Consider the following 10,523-nt stretch of genomic DNA (forward strand, 5'->3'; position numbering starts at 1 on the left):
CTTTTATGTCTTTTATGTCTTCGCAGGAGTAAGTGAGGACAGTAATTTCTGTTCCATCTTATAAAGTCTTTGGTGGAGAAATAGGGAAGATAACATAGATTGCAAAGTATGACTCATATATAAAAGAATATGTACTCCTTATATTTAATCATAGGTCTGTTCACTGAAATACCAAGGGCAGAACTTTTGAGCACAGAACAGTCAGAAATGAATTGTACTTAGAGAAGATGGTAAGATAGGAACCAGGTCTTTTAAATCCAGAATTGCCTTGTTCTACCCACATGGAAGCAAGAGTGCTTCACAAGATGACACTGCTATTGTACTCTGAACTGAATTACTTCTCTTTTGAAAATAGGATAAGGACAAAGCTGCCTAGAAGGTTGGGGTGGAGGAGAGTGGATACAAGAGAGAGGCTTGCTTAGAATTTTCAGGTGAAGGTCAAGGCGGGGAGCACATATCCCGTGAGAAAGGTAAAGTTCTACACATAGAAAGGAAGTGGGGAAAAGCTTTGTCAAGTGAGAATAAATCAACATACCCTCAAAAACAGGACCGAGAAGATGGAAGATATCAGTACGGATTCAGGACAGAGCTTGAAAGAATGAATCTCTTCAAGCAAGTAGAAGTTTGGTCAATAGTTCCATCCCACCCAGCTTCCCATTATCAATATCACCTTATTGACTCTTTGCCAGAGAACACATATCTTAATTTCTTTCGTTAAAAAGGGGTAAACAAATAAATATAGTATGCCCTGGTTAATTTTTTTCTGAAAAACAAACTAGAGTTGCCTGGAAAGAGGGCTCTTCTTCTAGGGAAGGGCCCAGATCAGTGTGGGTTGTGCCACCCTGGAGAGGTGGTCCTTGGTTGTACAAGAAAGGACCTGCCCTTGGTTCCTTCAATGATGAACTGTAACCTACAAGCCAAATATCCTTCTTTTTCTCCCCAAGTGGCTTTTGGTCATTGCCTTAGTTAGGGTTTTACTGCTGTGAACAGACACCATGACCAAGGCAATTCTTATAAGGACAACATTTAATTGGGGCTGGCTTACAGGTTCAGAGGTTCAGTCTATTATCATCAAGGTGGGAGCGTGGCAGCATCCAGGCAGGCATGGTGCAGGAGGAGCTGAGAGTTCTACATCTTCCTCTGAAGGCTGCTAGCAGGATACTGGCTTCCAAGCAACTAGGATAAGGGTCTTAAAGCCCATGCCCACAGTGACCCGCCTACTCCAACAAGGCCACACCTACTCCAACAGGGCCATACCCTCTAATAATGCCACTCCCAGGGCCAAGCATATACAAACCATAACTGTCATGGTGTTTGTCACAGCAAACTAGCATATTGTAAGGACTCTTAAATTGTGCCACTCTGCCAATTATTCAGCTATGACCTCATCCTAACTCCTAAGGAAGAGATAAAGAACTAAGAAAGGAAAGATGAAATGTCCTGCTGGCAGAAATTCTGGTTTCTACAAGCTTGAGTGTGGCCTATGAGATTACTAAAAAATTAGACTTCCTAGATGATTTCTTCCACCTTGCAAATATTATAAAATATACCAAACACTCAGCATACTTTAAAGATAACTTCATGGCAGCTTTATCAAACATTGACATTTTCTCATGCTCATTTCAGATCACGTGCATAAGATTGGATATAAGAGGTCTTCCTTGTGTCATGTTCCTCTTCTGTGGCTGGAAGGAATCACTAGCTGCCATTTGGTGTTTATCCCTTTCCTATGCAATGCTTTGTTACATATGCATGTAGCCATACAGCGTGGGACTGTAGGCTTTCAGAATGTGCATTAAACACTATTCTCTGACACTTCCTTTCCCGAAGAAATTGATGCTTGTAGATTTAGTTCATTCATTCATTGCAATTGCTGTGTAAACACAACATTCTCCTGCTGATAATCATTTACTTTGTTCTCAAATCTTTATTGCTTTAAAAAAGCTGCCGCAATGAATGCTTTTGTACATGTATCCTTGAGCAGATTGCTAAGTTTCCTCCAGAAACTAAACTTCCTAGAGAAATTACCAATAGTGGCATTTGCACATCTTCCTCTGTAGTAAATGTTATCAGGTTGTTTTCCAAAACAGTTGTGTGCATTTATTTTCCCACCCCTAGCTTATGGAAGTTCCTTCTCATGTACATTTGAGTTAGTAACTACAGACAATTGGTCTCCAACTTACAAACTACTAGTTATGATTCCCCAGCTTCACAGTGGTGACTAATCAGGATGGAGTCAGCAGAATCCATATTTTATACTTTGATATTATCCTGGGCTAGAGTCATTCAATATACAGCACAACACTCTCTAGAGGTGCAGGTAGCAGGGGTAAGCTGCTAGAATTCATACTACTAAAACGGTAAGCAACCAGTATTCTACAGGGCACTGAATTGCTAAGCATTGGCATTTAGAATGCATTTTTAGCCTACAGTATTTTCATCTTAACATGGGTTCATTGGAATATAAGCCTCATAGTGAATTGAGGAATATCAGAATGAAGTTTGCTGGCCTAATGGGTATTATTTGTTCCTAAACTCTTTATAATTTTATTTCCATTGTTGTATCATTATCTTTTCCAATTATCTATTTCTTGAATGTAAAAAGAAAATTGGTTTTTATATTGATCTTGTATCTAGCAACATTGAGGGTCTCTAATGAAGTATGCCTGTGGTTGCTAGATTCTATTAGCTTTACTGTGTAATCAAATACGTTAACTAAAATAAGATTTGTTCTGGAAATTCTAATTTTTGTAACTTCTATTCTTTTTTCTCATCTTATTGCATTGTCTGGAATACTCAGTGGATGATAGCATGAAATAGCAATGTAGTTTCATAAAAATTCATCATTATGGGAGGGTTTGAAGGAAAAAGAGGGAAGGGGGAAGACTTGTAATTATATAATTAACTCAAAAAGAAAAAAATTCATCATGAATTTTCTAAGATTCTTAGTAGATACATCCTCTCAGCAATTTATGAGCATTATTTTTTCTTATGAATTAAAAATCACCACATGCACTCCTCTCCTTTATTCTAATATTACATATGGTACAATTGGGCAGGCAGAAGACACCCAGAGGCCACAAGGCAGCCTGCAGCAGGAGCCACTACAATATGAAAGTATGTGGTGGAGAGTTGGGAGCAAACGGAAACAGAACAGTGTGAGCATCATAAAGAGAGGCAGAAATAGAGACTCGCAGGTGGAGAGGAACAGCCTGATGTGAGTACCTGCCCCACTACCTGATAAAGCCACGGAGAAGTCCTAACCCAGCCTATGCTGCTACTAAGGACAATGTCTGCGTCCATGGTCATATGTCAGCAGGAGTCTGTGTCAATGTCCATGGTTCCTATTACTGCCAAAGGCCATGCAGATGTCCCTGATCTGGGATGCCACCTGGGACTATGTTGATGTCCAAGGGCTGGCAGACCTGGCCCAGCCCCTTACTTGCTGTGGCACTGAGAGAGCTGGCCCCACTCCTTGCAGGCTATAGCACTAAGGAGAGCAGAGATACAGCCTTGTTCCATGCCTGGGTACCACAATAGAGCTGGTCCTGGAGGCAGGACCACCGGTGAGCTAGTCCCAAGAGCAAGAGTACGGGGGAGATGGCCCTGCAGTTCATCTGCCAAGCAATGGTATGGGCATAGGAGAGATGCTATTTTCCCACCTATGGTGAGTGGGAGAGCTGGCCGTGTTACTCACCTGCTGAAGCTCTTGGGAAAGCAGGCCTTACACTTCGATTGAACATCACAATAAAGCTGACCCTAGTGGTGAAGGCACAGGTGAGCCTGCTCCCAAGGCATAAGAATGGGAGACCTGGCCCTATCCCTTGCTGGTTGCAGCATTGAATGAACTACCTAGAGCAGTACTGGAGAGTTTGCCCTGCTGGTGTGGGTACGGGAGTAACTGGTGGGCAGATAAACTCAGCTACCATCCAGGCCCAGATCCAGGGCTCTAAGTTCACTTACCCAACATCTCTCCCATCTATGAACTGTTGGAACAAATGAAGGGGTTGGGCCTGTGGATCCAAAGCTGCAGGATCTTCATGATGCAGAGCAACCACAGGATATCCAAGAGGTTCTAGTATTGATAGTGTAGCAGACGCCAGAGGCCTGGAACCACCACCAACTCACTGCAATGAACATTTGCAGGCAAAGAAGTGTGAACAAAAGCATATACTGTAGGGCGCATTGAGACGCACTACAGCTTCCACAATGAAATAGGGTTTTTGGTTTTTGGTTTTGGGGGGATTTTTCTGGTGGCGGGGTGTTTCAAGGGCAGAGAGTGGATTCGAAGGGACAAGGAAATGAATGATGTGAAATTCACAAAGATTAGTAAAAGGTTAAAAAACAAATATTATATATTATTTTGTATGTTTTGTTTATAAAACAGCATCTGTCTACATTTAAAACATATCTGAAAATTTATTTGAATGATTGTGATAATGTGTGAATATTTATCAAAAGTGCCTTTTTCTGAATATAAATTGATTTCCTTTTTTATTTGGTTGTGCATATTTTCCAATATGAAATAATTTTGTATTCTTGAATCAATTAATATTTTAATATTGACTGGTAATAAGGAAGGAGGGATGGGGGAATCAAGAGAGGAAGGGAGGAGAATTTTACTTTGGATATTCAAACCTGCTGTATTCAGAAGAAAAGCTGATCTTTTATTAAGGATATAATAAAATGAGTAACTTTCCATCAGTACTGTCAAAGATAGGGCTCATCTGTTGCATGCTTTCTAGAACTTCTGTCATTAGGAAAGAGGCTTGGGAGAACTGCCCCTGAGATAAAGCATTTTCTCTCAATGGGCTTCTGAGCTTATCTAAAGGAAGGAGTGTCCACCTAGAGACAGCTGACATCTCACTTCCCAGAATGAGTCATATGCAGAGGAACCTCAGAATTGAAGTTATTTTGAGTTAGGAGCATTGCCTTCCAGAAAAGAGTGCAGGCCTGCTCTTAAGGAAGGAGAACTAGCAAGGGCGACTGAGTGAGATGTTAATAGCATTTTCTACAATGTAGACATTCTGGAGTGTTGGAACATGGGTCTTCAGTTTATCCTTTACCTTAAAACATCCCCCAACTCCAAGTTCCTCCTTTGTATCCCTGACTGACCTTAAACGTGCAATTCTATTGTTTTAGCCCCTCCCCCCTGAACTAGAACTACAGGCCTGTAACACCATATCTGATTTCTTTCATGTCTTAAGTGAAATAAACACAAGCACACACACACACTTGAAATAAGGTCATTGTAGTAGACATTAATTTAACCTAACTGGTGTCATAACAATAAGTGGAAAAACTGATTGTAGTGGCACATGCCTGTAAACATACTTCTTGGGAGACTTACCCAGAAGGATTGTGGTTAGGAGGCAGGGTGGACTGTTTAGTGTGACCTTGCCTCAAAAAAAAAAAAAAATGGAGTGAGGGTGGGCAATGTGATAGTTTTAACTGTCAACTTGACTATTTACAATCACCTGGAAAAAGAGTCTCAATGAACAGTTGCCTAGATCAGGCTAGCCTCTGGATATATCTTAGGGAGGAATGTCTTTTTCTTTTCTTTTTTCTTTTTTTTTCTTACTTTTTCTTTCTTTCTTTCTTTCTTTCTTTCTTTCTTTCTTTCTTTCTTTCTTTCTTTTTTTAGTTTTTCGAGACAGGGTTTCTCTGTGTAGCCCTGGCTGTCCTGGAACTCACTCTGTAGACCAGGCTGGCCTCAAACTCAGAAATCCGCCTGCCTCTGCCTCCCGAGTGCTGGGATTAAAGGCGTGCACCACCATGCCCGGCTGGGGAGGAATGTCTTGATTACATCAATTGATGCAGGAAAACCCAGCCCTCTGTGGGCAGCACTAATCCCTAGGCTGCAGAAGACTACAGAGTGCTGAGTATAAGTGGGCATGTGTTCATTTCTCTCTGCCCTTCACTGTGGATGTAACTAGCTGCTTCAAGTTCCCGCCTTGATTTCCCTTTGGTAATGGACTCTCATCTAGAATTCTAAACAAACTTTTTCTACCCTAAAGTTGCTTTTGCTTGAGTATTTTATCACATAGAAAAGTAAGAACAGGTAGTGTTTGTAATCACACACACACACACACACACACACACACACACACGTAAATGTGATGTGAAAATGAAGGTAGATATTAGTGATGTGTCCAGGAAGGAATGACAAACATGGTCATCAAGCCACCAGAAATGGAGAACAGGTTCTTCCTAACAGGCCTCAAGAGGAACCAATGTTGTTTATACTTTAACTGCAGACAGCCTGGAGAACTAGGAGACTGTAAGTTTTTACGTTTTTTATTGTTATTTTTTTCTTTTATTGAAAATATATTTTTATACAATATATTCTAATTATGGTTTCCTTCCTCTACTCATCCTGTTGGGGTCCAGGAGTTGCCCCACAAACCACATGAACATACATCTCAGTCAGACGAGGATAGTTTATTGAATATTCACCCCAGGACCACAGACCAAACTCAGAAGCTGACTGTAATCCCGAGCCAGAATCCTACAGAGCTTTTAAGCTTGAAGTCCACAAACATCTGTGCTAAGTTATTCTGCCAATCAGAGTTTAGGGATAGAGGACTTCCATAGGAACACGTCTTTGTTGTACACTTATCCTGTTCCCATGGGATGGGGTATTCAACTGTGCTGGGGAACTTGCCTTGCCAACTGGGATGTCAGTTAGTTGCCTATGTGCATGTCTCTTTCTGCCAAGTAGGATGTCAATACCCAGGGAGGCCTTGGCAACTTCAAACTTTACTCAGTTCCTACTCAAAATGGAAGTCTTATTCCAAAATGGATTCTTATATTGGCACAGGTGTCTCTCCCAGGTTGGGGTCCATCTCAGGGACAGCATATAAAGACAAAGACCATAAAAGCTCATACACAGGTACAAAAAGTGGTGCCAGGCAATTGGCTCAGGTCCAAGTTTATTGTGGGTAACTATACAAAGCAATTGTAACTAACCTCTATTGTGATTGGTTTCCAAGAACACCAAAGCACAGAACATAACCAAATATGCAATCAACTTGGGCATGAGAAAGTTTCCTTGTAACAGTAATAACAACATAAAATGACTGGCTAAACAGGTAACTGTTACCCAGGCCTTGACACCTCCCAGTTCCTCCCCACCTTCCCTTCCATCAGGATCTGCCCCCTTATTGCCTCTCCATAGAAAACAAACAGGCTGCTAAGATATAATAATAAAAAAAATAGATAAGTAAAAGCAAATCAAAACAGGACAAAACAAACAGAAGAAAAAGTTTCCAGCAAAAAAAAAAAAGCACAAGAAACAAATATTGACATAGAGACAAATTTGTTCACACACTCAGGAATCCCATAAAAACACAAAGCCAGAAGACATAATGCTATGCAAAATCTGTAGGGTAAAATTAATTAATTAATTTAAAAAATACAAGTAAAAGTTTAAGAAAGCCCTGGCATGACATTATGAGACAAGGAACCTCCAATGATGTCATTATGTTTTTGTTTTTTGACCATCTAAAACTGGACATGCTGTCTTCTGTTAAGAGTAGTTGTCAAACAGTGGTAAAGTGCACCCCATACCCTGCACTGTATTTCTGGCCCCACAATGATGCCTGCTTTCCTGGAGGCCTGCAGGCACCAATAGCACCAGGTAAGTCCCTCCCCTTCAAGCCAGTGTCCACCAACTCTCCCGAAAGCACATCCAACAGAGGTAAACTACACCCCAAATTCTGTGTTCTATTTCCTGCCCCACAACTCTGCCTGTTTTCTTGGGATCCTGCTGGTACCAGGAACAATCAGGTAGTTCCTGCCCCAAGCCCTTGTCTTCCATATCCCATCCCCTGGACTCCATTTTCCAGCCCACAACTCTGCCTGCTTTCCTTGACACCTGCTGACACCAAGGACCACAAGCTACATTAGTACTTGTGACCCCAGAGGCATGGTTAGCACTGAAAACCCCAGAGGTCATGCAGGCCACAAAAAACCCCAAGGGAGACACCCTACTAGTCCTGAAGGCTTGCTAGTCATTAGAAAGCCAGGCCATTTAGGCCAAAGACAGAGAGGAAACAGAAACCAAGGTAAAACAAATACAAACAAACAAACAAACAAAAAACCATCCAAAACCCACCCATCCAACAAAGATAAAAAACTCAGATCCCAACATCTAAACCTACAATAACCACAAAACCAAGACAGCTAAAGGCCAGCATAAAATCAAAATTAACAACAGGCAGGAAACACGGAGCCACCAGAGCTCACTCTTACTACAGCAAGCCCTGGATATCTTAACACAGCTGAAGCACAAGAAAAATACCTTAATCCCAACCTTGTGAAGATGATAGAACCCTTTAAAGAGGAAATGAATACATCTCTTAAAAATATATAGAAAAATACAATCAAACAGGTGAAGAAAATTAATAAGACTGTTCAAGACCAATAGAAATCATAGCAATCAAGGAAGCACAAACTGAGGGAATCTTGGAGGTGAAAAACCTAAGTAAGGGAAGAGGAACTACAGATGCAAGCATCACCAAGAGAATATAAGAAATGAGAGAGAGAATCTCAGGTGTAGAAGATAAAATTGAAGAAATCAACACACTGGTCAAAGAAAATTTAAATCTAGAAATTTCCTGACATAAAACATCCAAGAACTGAACTCCTGACAGAAGATCTGGGACACCATGAAAAGACCAAACCTAAGAGTAATAGGAATGGAAGAAGAAAAAACATTTCCAGTTGAAAGGTCCAGAAAATATTTTCAACAAAATAATAGAAGAAAATTTCCCTAACCTAAAGAAAGAGATGCCTATAAATGTACAAGAAGGTTACAGAACACCAAATAGATTGGACCAGAAAAGAAAGTCATCTAGCCACATCATAATCAAAACACATATGTACAGAACAAAGAAATAATATTAAAAGCTGCAAGGGAAAAGGGCCAAGTAACATATAAAAGCAAACCTATCAGAATTATACCAAACTTCTCAAAAGAGATTCTAAAACCCAAAAGGACCTGAGCAGATGTCTTACAATCTCTAAGGGACCACATGTGGCATCCCAGACTACTATACCCAACAAAACTTTCAATCAACATAGAGTGAGAACACAAGATTTACCATGACAAAACCAAATTTAAACAATATCTATCTACAAATATAGTCCTACAGAAAATACTAGAAGGAAAACTCCAGCCCAAGGAGGTTAACTAAATCCAAGAAAACACACATAGTAAATAATTGCACAACAGCAAAACCAAAAGAAGGGAAACACACACACACACACACACACACACACACACACACACACACACACAGCCACATTACTACATCTACTACTACCAGCAACAACATCAAAATTACAGGAAACAACAATAATTGGTTTTTATTATCTCTCAACATCAGTGTACTCAATTCCCCAATAATAAGACACAGATTAACACAATGGATACAATAACAAAATCTGTCTTTCTGCTGCATACAAGAAACATACATGAGCATCAAAGAGAGACATTACCTCAGAGTGAAGGACTGGAAAGATGTCTTGCAAGCAAACAAACTCCCCCAAAAAACTGGGGTAGCAATTCTAATATCTAATAAAATATATTTTCAACCAAAATTAATCAAAAGAGATGGGGGAGGATATTTTGTAATCATAAATAAAAAAATCCACCAAGATGACATCTCAATTCTGAATATCTGTGCCTCAAATGCAAGGGTATCCACATTCATAAAAGAAACACTACTAAAGCTTAAATTACACATTGAGCCCCACATATTAATAGTTTGAGATTTAAACACCCACTCTCACCAATGAACAGGTCATCTAGACAGAAACTAAACAGAGAAATAATGGAACTGACAGACGTTATGAACTTAACAGATATCTACAGAACATTTCACCGAAACACAAAAGTATATACCTTCTTCTCGGCATCTCACAGAGCCTTCTCCAAAATTGACCATATACTTGTGCTTAACACAAGAAAACAAGAAAACAAAATAAGAAAATTAAAATAAGCCCTTGGATTCATTAGGCCATCATGGATTAAAGCTGGACTTCAACAACAACAAAAACAACAGAAATCCCACAAACTCATGGAAACTGGACAACTCTCTATCTATAACCATTTCTTCAAGGGAGATATAAAGAAGTTAAAGACTTTCTAGAATTCAATGATAATAAATCACAACATACCCAAACTTATGGGACACAATAAAAGCAGTGCTAAGAGGAAGACACTAAGTGTCTTCATAAAGAAATTAGCGAAATCTCATACTAGCTACTTAACAGCACACCTGGAAGCTGTAAAAGAAAAAGAAACAAACACACCCAAGAGCAGTAGATGGCAGGAAATAACCAAACTCAGGGATGAGATTAATAAATTAGAAAGAAAGAGAACAATACAAAGAATGAACCAAAAGCTGGTTCTTTGAGAAAATCAACAAGATAAACAAACCCTTAGGCAACCTAACTAAAGGTCAGAGGAGAGAATAACCAAATTAACAAAAAACAAAACAAAACAAAACCAAAAATTA

Source organism: Mus musculus, chromosome 16 (assembly GCF_000001635.26).
Source record: "Mus musculus strain C57BL/6J chromosome 16, GRCm38.p6 C57BL/6J".
NCBI classification, from domain to species: domain Eukaryota; kingdom Metazoa; phylum Chordata; class Mammalia; order Rodentia; family Muridae; genus Mus; species Mus musculus.